Raw genomic sequence first — 11,541 nt, forward strand, 5'->3', positions numbered from 1 at the left:
ACCATTATTCATAAAGACCGCTATCCATAACGCGGGACAAAATGAATAGCGATCTTCATGAATAGCGGCCATTACCAGGCGCGGATCCAGGATTTCTTAGGGGGGGGGGGGCAAAATTTGAAATTATGCGAGCCAAATATTGGTATTTAATGGTGACCAGCAGTGACGTAATGCGGGGAGGGGGTGCAATGATGGGCGATTTTTCCCCTCCCTCCTCCGCGACTGTTGTCAATTGTTGACAAATGAATTATTCCAGCTCGCTTTGTTCTCTCTTTGGCGGGCACACAATTGGCTTGAATTCGCCATTCTAGTACCGTTTATTAATGAAATAAAAACGAACTATTATGAAACAATATGTCTTTTATGTATATTTTGTTATCTGTATTATATTTTTGAAATATATGTGAAATGTGAAACCAATAAACTCAAACTCAAACTCAAACATGGGCATGTAGATTAACACTTTAAATCAGATTAATCACGTGCAATTCAGTCTATACCTCTATTAAAGCAACGAAAAGTGTACCGACGCGTAGTATGTCCATGGTGTAAGCCAGATCAAACTTTAATGTATGCTAGTCTTGATCTTTGTACTCATACAATCTGTGTATGCATTGGGAGTGAACATGAGCTTTGTAACGTGTATCTTTGTATATTCCAAACTAGATTTAATCATACGTCTTTTTGGACACAGGAGGACGTTTACTCATATAATACACAGATCCAACGACATCTATCCATGTGTTACTCGTATCTATACACACATATATGAAACCTGATAATGTATCTTCAACGTTCTCTTTATAAGGGACCAATGATTATACAAATCAAATTTATAATGTCGCTCTAAGGTTACGTTATGTAGACTACGTATATCCTATAACGACAACAAAGCGGAGGATTCTTTCACGACGCATCACCAATGTGTGTGATGCACAGAACTGAAAAATACGTATTTTTCTGTTCCGTGTTGCGATGTGGTAAACATGTAGCTTCTGGAAAGGAGTTGGTGTCCAGGGCTTTCAGGTATAGGCCTATGTTCTCTCATAAAGAATACATGAATCAATAATCTACTCCGAGTAGAAAAGCTACGATAATATCTTGTGTTTTAGATGACTCTTTACCGGGAAATTAGGAAATATTTTATATTAGAGCAAGGCTCAGTGTGATGAGTCATACAAAGGGAGCTGTGCGTGCCACATTCGCCATCTGTCCGTGAATGTACTGACTGCCTTTCATCCGTCATGCATATAAATAGACCATGGCGGGGATTCCCCTTAATCTTATAGAAGTTACAATACTAGTAGTACCTCCGCTCTGATCCGTCTTTTTATAATGTTATATTCATTAGTTTATATAAAATTGTCTTTTCTGTCAATTTAGTCTCAGGATCTAAGCATGGATGGAAATGTAAGGGAACTTAACATGATTGAAATAGATCCGGTTTGCATTTGATGCGGGTAATTTCAGTGTCGTGTGTATGCTAACGCACAAGAAAGAGAGAGATATATCATAGACGTAATACGTCTATGGATATATATAGAGAGAGAGAGAAAGAGAGAGAGAGAGAGAGAGAGAAAGAGAGAGAGAGAAGGAATTCAGCACCGAACGCGATGATTGTCAGGTCAATGTACATAATGAAAATGCAATATTTCGGGTATACACGTGAGAGTAAGCAAACGCATTATAGATGCATGATATCTAAATAATCCAGAGCGTCAATAAAAGCTTATCACGATAAAGATTCCTGGTGCTTCTATTTCCCTAAATGCCTCTCTTATTACTCGATTTTTTTCTTTCTTTCATTTTTTTTCTCTTTAACTCTCTCTTGCCACTGTCCTAATTTCTCTGCTTTGTATCTCTCTGTTTATACCTACATTTATCTTTTCCGTCTCTCTTTTTGTCGCTCACTCTAGTCTTTCCCCTTCTCATTTTTTCTCTACCTCTGTGGGTTGAATTTAATTTACTGTATTTTGGAATGATTTTCTTATCGTATTAGCAAAGCTCGTATTTGCTACAATTCTTTCTTAATATGTTGATTCTGCTATTGTGACTTTGATAATTTATTATCTGATGAATCTGTTTACATTATATCTGTCATTTATGATTGTAAAATATTATGCAATTTGGCCCTCTGGCCGCCAATGGTTTCTTATCAACAAACCGATTTAAATGAATAAATACACAAATAAAAATAAGTAAATACTTAAAATGTTGAAGTCGTCCAATGGCAGTATTTCTTGCGAAAAATAACGCATCATTGTAAAGTTTCAGTTTCAGGTAAAGCCTAAGCTTTGGGCAAGCTGCAATTAACGTCAGATTGAACTCAAACATCATCGTTTTACATTCATTTTTCAGGCGTTTTGTATGACTTGTTAAACTCTCGCATGAAAATATAATTATTGTTTATAACCCAATTTTATTGATACTTGACACATTTGAACTCCTTCCTTTGCCTCACAAAATACTCCGTAAAAAAAACTCGACGAATTTGTCAATCTTGGTAGGCCTAACATTTTTCATAAGGAAACATACTAGTGGTAACAAGGAATTATATATGCCCCACGATCTTGGAAGCATGCTAGTCCGTTTCTTTTTCATTACACGTACATGACGTAGGGCCGTGCATCTTAGATTTAACATTGTTAAACGATGCCTTTAAGTCGTAAAAATGACCACTCCGTGACAGATTTGGGGTCCTTGGTTAAGTGAATTATACTATCTCTTTTTTTTCTTCAAACAAACAATAGTTTGAGAAATTATGATAGTTTCAGGCTCTTTGCTAACACCCGTTCAAAAAAGAGGTATAGTTAAAGCTTTAATAATAGTGATGATGATGATGATGACAATTATGATAACATTAATGGTAATAATAATTTCAGGATTGATTAAGTGACAGCCATAAAATAGTGTCTCTTGCTAATATCAAATAAATCAAGTTTTGGGCTTGCAAATACTAAAGGCCTAGTATGTCGGTTATTAAGCAAGCAGTTCTAGAAATATTGCATTTTTGCTTTGCCTAAAGACATTATAGGTAATATAGTTGCAAAAAACGCGTACAGTATTGAGTTAGTATCACACGTTTGAAGGATGAAATCGCAGACACCGAGTATATAATTTTTTTCTCACAGCGTATGAAAGATGCTAAATCAATATGTACTAAAAATGTATTGAGCTCTATATATCCTTAAGGTCTAAGGGAAGGGCACCATTCAGTATATATTCTGCATCGGGAAATATATTGAAGCAAATGAATTATTCATAACAATCCTAACGCAGGGACAACTTATGCAAAAACAAATGTTAAACAAAACAAGACAAATACAAAACAAAAAATACAAATATTTACTTACCGTCATGAATCATCGACTAGTAGGGACTAGTAGGTCCATGGTCCAATTGAGTGTTGGAAAATCCAGATAATGTGTCTTTTCTGTCAATTTAGTCTCAGGATCTAAGCATGGATGGAAATGTAAGGGTACTTAGCATAAAATAGATCCGGTTTGCATTTGATGCGGGTAATTTCAGTGCCGTGTGTTGCTGACGCACAAGACAGAGAGAGAGAGAGAAAATTTGAACAAAATCGGGCAAGGAATAAGGAAGTTAGAGCTTTTTGAAATGACTAGTCACTTGAGGGCGGTATTCAATTTGATGACATCATCTGTGGACAACTCTTCATGCCTTTTGTACATAAAATTTCACAATTTTTTTCGTTTTCTTCGTATTTATTTGTGTTCTTGATCCGACTTCATAAAATGTGAAGTAGAATATCATTTTGCATTCTATATCTTACTTTCAGGGGAGTATATTATCTCAATCACAAGAAAGAAGGAAAAACATGAAATTTAATGTACAAAAGGCATGGAGAGTTGTCCACAGATGATGTCATCAAATTGAATACCGCCCTCTAGCGACTAGTCATTTCAAAAAGCTCTAACTTCCTTATTCCTTGCCCGATTTTGTTCAAATTTTCACTGATATTTTTCAAATATCTTAAACTTTACAATAAAAGTAACTTAGTATGAAGGTTTTGGTTCCCTTTAAGTGACTTATATTCTCTCTTTTTTTTCTGCAAACAATTAAATTATGGTAGTTTCAGGCTCTTTGCTAACACCCTTTCAAAAAAGAGGTATAGTTAAAGCTTTAATAATAGTGATGATGATGATGAAAATTATGATAACATTAATGGTAATAATAGTTTCAGGATTCATTAAGTGACAGCCATAAAATAGTGTCTCTTGCTAATATTAAATAAATTTGATAGTCAAGTTTTGGGCTTGCAAATACTAAAGGCCTAGTATGTCGGTTATTAAGCAAGCAGTTCTGACAATATTGCATTTTTGGTTTGCCTACAGACATTATAGGTAATATAGTTGCAAAAAACGCGTACAGTATTGAGTTAGTATCACACGTTTGAAGGGTAAAATCACAGACACCGAGTATAAAAAAAATTCTCACAGCGTATGAAAGATGCTGAATCAATATGTACTGCAATTTATTGAGCTCTATACAGGCGCGTACGCAGGGGGGGTGTTTGGGGGGTTAAACCCCCCCCCCTTTGGTATTTTTATGTGTGTAAACCCCCCTAAAAAAACCTAAACCCCCCCCCCCCCCCCCCCCCCCCTTTGGATTTTTTTTTTTTTTTTTTTTTTTAATTATTAAAAAAAAAAAAAAAAAAAAAAAAAAAAAAATTGTACCCCCATGGCTGACCTAAGAAAGGTGACCTTACCCCCCCCCCAACGGAGCAAAAAGTCAAATTTTCAAATTTCGAGACCAAAAAAAAAAAAAAAGTGTCCTCTTACCCCCCCCCCCCCCCCCCCCCCCCCCCCCCCCCCCCCCCCCCCCCCCCCCCCCCCCCCCACTGAGCGACTTTTTGACTGGCTTAGTCGTTGCGATTTTTTTTTGGACTCCCTAAAAAAAAAAAAAAAAAGTGTCCGCTTACCCCCCCCCCCCCCCCCCCCCCCACTGAGCGACTTTTCGGCTGGCTGAGTCGTAGCGATTTTTTTTGGACTTCCTAAAAAAAAAAATTGTCCGCTTACCCCCCCACTGAGCGACTTTTTGGCCGGCGCGATTTTCAAATTTTCCTGTCCTGAGTCATTGCGAAATTTTGGACCCGATTTTAAAACCCCCCCCCCCTTCAAAAAATCCTGCGTTCGCCACTGGCTCTATATATCCTTAATGTCTAAGGGAAGGGCACCATTCAGTATATATTCTGCATCGGGAAATATATTGAAGCACATGAATTATTCATAACAATCCTAACGCAGGGACAACTTATGCAAAAACAAATGTTAAACAAAACAAGCCAAATACAAAAAATACAAATTTTTACTTACCGTCATGAATCATCGATTATGTCCCATTGAGTGTTGGAAAGTCCAGATAATGTGACACAATTTGATTGGCCTATTTAGAAATATACATGAGTTCTGGTAAATATATATAAAACATGTATCGCATATATTGCAACATAAATTATATTGAACGTTAAGAATTATAAACAATTGTGGTAGAAAATGTATGGGGGCTGAGTAATGAGCATAAAAAGATAAGGAAATCCTTGATGATAGGCCCGATATTATGTGGTTAACATAGGTCACTATGTGCAAATAGGAGCTGTGGTTTTATCGAACATGATGCCCAGTAAGTTTTTGTGCGTTTATTTTTATTTCACTGATTCAAAAGACCAATCTACTGCAGGAAAAACAATTCAGAAAAAAACATAGCAATTTTCTCTCTCAACACGATTCTCGTACCAATCTCAAGATTTGATTTAATGATGACGATGATGGATTCGTCATTAGCGCTGGTGTCCGGCTTTATAAGCACTCGCAGCGCTTGCTCTACGATGTCACACAAACTCAATATTCGTGATCAGTGTTTCAAATTATCTTCCATTAGTTTGTTTAGGTATTATTATTCTTGAGCTGATGTCGTACCTAGGAACAGGAAAGTATTGAGGCGTTATACAAGAACGTTGACAAAGACCCAGCGCTCCTGATAGATTGCGGAAGGCTATTCCAGAGCTAAGGTCAAAATAATTAGAAAGCTCTGTCCCCCCAAGAACGTTAACGTTAACATTCCTTATATTTCTCCGCACAAAGTGAGACAAAATGAAGCTCAATCCATATCGCTATTAGTAACTGGGAGTGATAGCTTGACACCATAGAAACAAAAAGTACAATCACCGATACATCACATCATTCAAACTGTCGCAACAAGAAACTGCACTTGAGTTTTTTTTTTTTTTTTTTTAGACAAGTCCTCTTTTTAATTGAATTGTAGGTGAATGTTAATCGTCAAAAAGTAATGAATTGGCTTTTTATACCATTCCAGACATTTAAGTGTTGACAGATTTTTAAAAGCCTGTCTTATGTGTTATTTTGAAAGAAAAACGGTTTGAAAAACTCCAATACCATTCCAGGCATTTAAGTGTTGACAGATTTTTAAAAGACTCTCTTATGTGTTATTATCCGTCAAGGAAAAAACGGTTGGGATAATTTATTGTTAATCACTGTTTAGGGTGTTGCACAGTGGGGCCTTCAAAGAAAACCATAAATATATTTGTGGTTTGAGGATTTTCTTAGGATTTGTTGCCTGTTAGAGGGTAAGTACGGTAGAAGGAATATTATAAGTAGCATTTCATACAAAAATTACACATTTTTTTCATCAACTACAATATTTATTAGCTTATTTCAAGCTCCCAAGACAGGGATGTCGAAATGTACAGTTCATTTTTATTAACGATGGATTTCATATTTCTGTTGAAAACTCGGCCTAGATATAGTTGACGAAAAACAAATTCCATATTTATTTAATGTATCAAAGAGGAGTGAAGAAGAGAAGATGTATTGTGTTAAAAATGCAATCAAGAGAAATATATATCTATTTTACTGCCCGTCTTTCTTAAGTTTCTTAATGGCATTTATCTATAAATATAAGTCTATACCTCTAGTAAAGCAGCGAACAGTATATAAGCGTAGTATGTCCACGGTGTAAGTCAGATCAAACCTTTTAATGTATGCTAGTCTTGAAGAGGAGGCAATATTTATTAGCTTATATCAAGCTCCCAAGACAGGGATGTCGAAATGTACAGTTCATTTTTGTTAAAGATGGATTTCATAGTTCTGTTGAAAACTCGGCCTAGATATAGTTGACGAAAAAAAAAAGATCCATATTTATTCAATATATCAAGGAGGAGTGAAGAAGAAAATAAGTATTGTGTTAAAAATGCATTCAAAAGAAATATATATGTATTTTACTGATTATCTATGTTTACATGTTTGTACGCAGCGGGGGCTAGGATACGTCGCCGCCCCCACCAATACAAACAAAAATGCAATACATTATCAATAATTCATTGCATTTCCTCCGGTCCCCAACAGGAAAAAATCCCCTGTAGGGGCATGCATTATGCTTCAAGGCATGCCCACACAGAAGATTTTTTTTTATGTTGGGAGTCGGGGCAAAATGCAATGAGTTGTTTATAATTTATTGCATTTTCTTTGTTTTTTGTATTTGTGAGGGCGGCGACGTACCCTAGCCCCCACTGCTCCCACGCTGCGTACAGTCATGATTCAATGGCTAAGCAATGGTTTCGTTACTGTGAGCCCCCAGGATAAAAACCGTGTCGATGTGCTATATTAGTGATTAGCATAGTAGCACACACATGCTTTAGCAGTCACGGAAAACAAACACTCGCAAATTATTATGCAATATGATCTGAGAATGTATATTATTATCTAGATCTATTAGGAATATATCATTATTCAATCATTATGACCAACACAGATGGGGTATTCTAAGGAGGCTAGGAACAGTGTGTGGTATATATGTGGAAGTGTGGTCGGGTGGTGTGTGTGTCGCATGGTGGGGAGGGGGTTGTAGTGTGTTTTGGTTGAACGGGGTTATTTATTTTATGTTACGACTGATTTCTTTTTTGTTTTCATCAATCGTACAATCTATGTAAAGTTGTTTTTCCTTGACATGAATTCAAAGCATTTTAATTACTAATTAAAATGCTTTGAATTCATGTCAAGGAAAAACAACTGTATTCTATTTCTAAGATTGATTTGTATTGTTTGAAATAAATTTAAAAAACTATTTTAAAAAATGCATATGTGTGTGGGGGTGTGCGTGTGTGTTTGTGTATGTTTAATTTGAAACCCTTAACAACACAATTAATACTTAGTTGAATTCTTTGTATTTTTCTTAGGAATGAAAAGTAAACAATTTCTATTTATTATTAAAATTGTTTGTATGCATGCTCAAGTTACTTAAACAAGGAAATACCAATTGTCTGGTACCTGATACTTGATACTTTAATATGCGACATTCTCAAGGAAAAACTAATTGAGATAAACCATTTGTTCACATACTTAAACAAATTACAAAAGCTGGTAAGGGTTTGAATAATTTTAAATTTTTACTGTTTATATCAATTAGAGCATTTCCAAGAGCATTCATTGTAATGCCAATGTTAATAATCTTCTACACAGTAAAAACAGAAAAGAATGAAAAGCTAACAAAATTTATCGTTCACATAAATCACATAAGGAAGTAAAAAATCTCTGTCAAATCTTAATCACAATCTCTATAACCGCATTTTCCAAAGTGGTAATCCAATTAGCTTATGAAAGGCTTCGGGGCTGCAGTTTTGATGCAGAACGGTGCTCGTAGTAAACTTTCGCAACACGACTAACAAGTTGCAATTTTGAAGGCGAAAATGAAAAGCAAAAATCTTCGGCTCGGTCGCTTTGCTTATCTCACTTTTACAGTGACGAACGTTAGCTGGAGCACGGGCCAGTGGCGGATCCAGGGGGGGGAGGGGGGGCCGGGATGCCCGGGCCCCCCCCCCCCCCTTGAGAAAAAAATCATGTAAAATCACGTGATTTTTACCTTTTTTTTGGGGGGGGGTGCAAATTTAAAAAAAATTGAGGATCAAAAAAAAAAAAATGTGCTCACTACCCCCACCCCCCCCCCCCCCCCCGACTGAGCGACTTTTCGGCCGTCGCGATTTTCAAATTTTCGGGAGCAAAAAAAAAAAAGTTGGGCCCCCTCCCCTAAGAAATCCTGCATCCGCGCCTGGCAGGGGCGGGGGTTATCATGTCATTATACTAATCCCTACATACGCCACTTGAAACAATGTCATACTTAATCTTAATTTTCTCGTAGTATGAACAACCGTTCTCTGCCGCATTCAAACACTAAAAACTAAAACACAGCCAAGAATAATTTGTATGTATCTTGTACTTGTGAATGCCATCACATTGGCAACAAGTGACTGAAAATTGATTAAAGAAACGAACTTACATTCCAATGTCTATTGCGCAATAAGAGGAAGCTGTTATACGTTTTCTGAATCCAATAAGTAGACTCCAAATTAGTCTTAATACGAATTTCTTTTGCTGCAATATGTTCCTCCCTTGTTCAGCTGTTAAAGAGTCCCATGTTGGAGATAGGAATAACGACATCGAACAGTGCGTGAGTTTACTTCAATTCACAGTTGAGGTGCTTGTTTATCTGGCTTATTTTTTTTCAACCGACAAGGAAATAATTAACATATCTCATGCTCAGTGAGTCGGTGATACAATTAAATGACGCAAATAAGCATTTAAAAAAAACAATGACATTTCCTTCTTATTGACATTAATTTCCCACTAAGAGCGATGGAGATGCCTATTATGTTGAACCGTGAATCACAAAACCACGCAAATATTTGATACGCACCGTTTAAAACTATTTTGTGCATTCTGAGATTTTCCAAAGTCCAATGTTTCCTAAAAATGCCTATAAACACCAGTGGCATGGTAAAAAAAGAGATGCTAACTAAATCTAAAAGGATAGGAATGTCGGTCTTTCTAGGCTGAAAAAGGGGCTACATTAAAGATAACATCAATAGTTAGTTTTGAAGGTAGCCCAACACCCTTGCATTTATAATGAGGGAAGAAATAAAGTAATAATGTATGTTTGCGAAATTTGACAGTAAATTAGCGTAAAAGTATAAGCCGAACAAGCTCTACCTACTGAAACTATGGTCACAACTCAGAGCGGGGGGGGGGAGAAGTCGGTGCCTTGTCGCTTTCCTGTCGGTCGCCGGTCGATTTCAGGTCAAACTGGGCGAAATCGGGGAGCTTCTCCGCTTGGCGTCCCTCCAGTGACCGACCGATCACCCACTGATTCCCGGTTGGTCCCCTACCGGCCACCGGCTGATTTTAAAGAAATTGCCGGGGGCATCCCGGAGACCAAAATACACTGGGTGCCCGGGCGGTTGCCTCCCGGGCATCGACCTAATCGAGCGTTCGCCATTGAGCGATTTAGGTCAAAAATCGAAGCCGCTAGGTCAAAGGCTGCCGAGCTCGCGCTGCCCGGACGCCGACCGACTTTGAACTCGCCGCCCAGTGACCGACTGATCTCCCAGCAGTGAACAAGCGTGGACCACTCGGCAGCCTTCAAAGGTAGCGCTCCGATTTTCGACCTAAATCGCTCGACGGCGAACGCTCGATACGGTCGAGCGTATATTGGGCGGAGAGTGAAAAGAGTGAGCAGGTGCCGCCCGCATTTTAACTCCGCGCTAACATTTCAGCGGCGATTGCACGGTTCCCGGTTCCCGTGCGGCCGCCGCTTGGTGCCAAAGAGAAATTGGCTAAAAACTCCCCGCGCGGCCACCAAGTAGTCTACTTGTTGGGGTTGTGACCATAGCTTTGCCTGATGGAACAGCGGTATTCTACTTCTCTGGACCTACCCGATGGAATTAGCCTTCCGAAATATATCAAAAGCGCTGGCTCTATGTCAAGACAAGCGCCACGAGCGCCTAGCAGTGGCAGATACCGGCACTATAGAAGACGGCATCAGAATCATTATCATCGCCATCAACTTTATCATCTAAATTTAAAGTTCCGGAAGATATATGATTAGAATAGTATATCATAGGGGTGCATACGAATGACAACAAACGCAATTCACAAAGAATGGTCTTTTGGGGGTAATCTTTCAGGTAACAAACATGAATAAGTCATAAATAATAATACACACACATCGAAATATTTCCCCCTACATCTAACCAAACATAGGGGCTCTCAGGTGAAATAAATTCAACCACTTGTATATGAATCACAGTTTATATGCGAAAGTCACAAAGCACTAATTCATTTATTTATTGATGTAGAGGTGGTCAGGTGGTTACGTCGCCGTAGTGTTGATCACAAGGTCTGCGGTTCGAGTCCCGCCGCGGCACTAATGTTCTTTGGCAAGACATTGATCTTTATTTGCCACCCAGGTGATGTATTAAAGGGTACCTGGTAGAATTAATTCCTTGAAATGCTAGAGCGCCGTAGTGGCGGCGCAGCTAAAGCCCGGGTAATAATCTTCAAGTTTGGAGACTTCATTGTTATCTGCGCTATATAAAAACTGAGTATTATTGTTATCAATTAGCGCATTAATCATGGTGTTTATTCCAAATTCATTCATAAAAATAGACTAAAACGACGACATACAACAAAGCAAAAGGGGGCATTTTTTCTTTACCGTATAACTAGCCAA

At 37.9% G+C, this 11,541-nt stretch overlaps 1 protein-coding gene across 1 annotated transcript in view; it reads right to left on the reverse strand.

Annotated features, from left to right (window-relative positions):
• Nucleotides 1–3,451, reverse strand: part of LOC105446516 — a 115,368-nt gene extending 111,917 nt beyond the window's left edge. Inside the window, exon 1 of the mRNA XM_030983715.1 lies at nucleotides 3,354–3,451. The gene's annotated coding sequence lies outside the window, so the exon portion shown is untranslated. The remainder of the gene's footprint in view (nucleotides 1–3,353) is intronic.
• Nucleotides 3,452–11,541: the final 8,090 nt, after the last annotated feature.

The sequence above is a fragment of the Strongylocentrotus purpuratus genome, unplaced genomic scaffold (genome assembly GCF_000002235.5).
Source record: "Strongylocentrotus purpuratus isolate Spur 01 unplaced genomic scaffold, Spur_5.0 spur5_scaffold_13, whole genome shotgun sequence".
In the NCBI taxonomy this organism is placed as follows: Eukaryota; Metazoa; Echinodermata; class Echinoidea; order Camarodonta; family Strongylocentrotidae; genus Strongylocentrotus; species Strongylocentrotus purpuratus.